At 34.4% G+C, this 1,449-nt stretch overlaps 1 non-coding gene across 1 annotated transcript; it reads right to left on the bottom strand.

Moving 5' to 3' along the window:
- Window positions 1–323: 323 nt before the first annotated feature.
- LOC122799004 lies at window positions 324–430 on the bottom strand. The gene has a single exon (XR_006364391.1). It is a non-coding gene; the product is annotated as a U6 spliceosomal RNA (small nuclear RNA).
- Between the last annotated feature and the right edge of the window lie 1,019 nt (window positions 431–1,449).

Genomic DNA, 1,449 nt, shown 5'->3' on the forward strand with positions numbered 1-1,449 from the left:
TTAAAAGGCATCATAACTTTGCTAACTCAACTAAAGATTAAAACAGAAGACTAAGTAAAACTTAAAGATCAAAAAAAAAAAAGTGCAATAAAATGTTTCTTAAAATGAAGAAAGAAGACCAGCAGAGACACAAGTCTTTCATTTTCCAGGAAAGTAACATAAAATTCTAGAATATTGTCTAAGTATTGGAAACATAGAAGACAAGATTTCACCGAGTTTATTTTATGTTAGAATACTTATTCATGCAACTGTATTTCTTCTTATATTTCACACTTCTAAGAGTTGTCATTTGCTTTTTTCAGTGTCCTTGACAGATAATTTGTCTTAATTTTGTTTATGTATGAATTTGCATGTCATCCTTGCACAGGGTACAATGCTATTCTTCTCTGTATCGTTCCAATGTTAGTATATGTGCTGATTCGATAAACAACCGATACAGCAATGAACAGACATCGCATGTCATCATTACATGTGCTGATTCGATAAACAACCGATACAGCAATGAACAGCCATCGCATGTCATCATTACATGTGCTGATTCGATAAAAAAATGATACAGTAATGAACAGCCATCGCATGTCATCATTACATGTGCTGATTCGATAAACAACCGATACAGCAATGAACAGCCATCGCATGTCATCATTACATGTGCTGATTCGATAAACAACCGATACAGTAATGAATAGACATCGCATGTCATCATTACATGTGCTGATTCCATAAACAACTGATACAGCAATGAACAGCCATCGCATGTCATCATTACATGTACTGATTCGATAAACAACCAATAGAGCAATGAACAGCCATTGCATGTCATCATTACATGTGCTGATTCGATAAACAACCGATACAGCAATGAACAGACATTGCATGTCATCATTACATGTGCTGATTCGATAAACAACTGATGGAGTAATGAACAGATATCGCATGTCATCATTACAGGTATAATTGCTAGAAATCCTCCTTGGGAAAATGGAATTTAATTTTTATACTACTTTAAATCAGTCTCATTGAATACATTTTAATAGTACAGATTTTTTAGCTATTGTAAAAATGTCTCTTTTCAGCGTCTGCAATGTTGGCAACCATAGTTTTAGATACTGGAAACAATGTTGACATTTGGGAGCATTAGATGCCAACTGTGTGGTTCCCTGTCAGACTATACATTTGTGATAGTATATGTCTGGGACTTGTTTAAAACACTTCATATCTGGAGAGTGAAAGACCCTTTAAGAATACTTGTAAATACAAAGATGAGAATATAAAAGGAGAGAGAGGGAGACAGGGAAGAGATAGCTATAATAGGATGGCTGAGACAGAGAAATATGATTTTGCTGTTTTCAATCTGAAAAAAAAAACATGCTTCATGATAGCATTATTTCCTAGAGTACTCAAACCACCACTGTGCCAATTCCTGAAGTACAAATTCTTTCATGCAAA

This window comes from Protopterus annectens, chromosome 3.part1 (genome assembly GCF_019279795.1).
Source record: "Protopterus annectens isolate FY-2018-M chromosome 3.part1, PAN1.0, whole genome shotgun sequence".
NCBI lineage: Eukaryota > Metazoa > Chordata > Ceratodontiformes > Protopteridae > Protopterus > Protopterus annectens.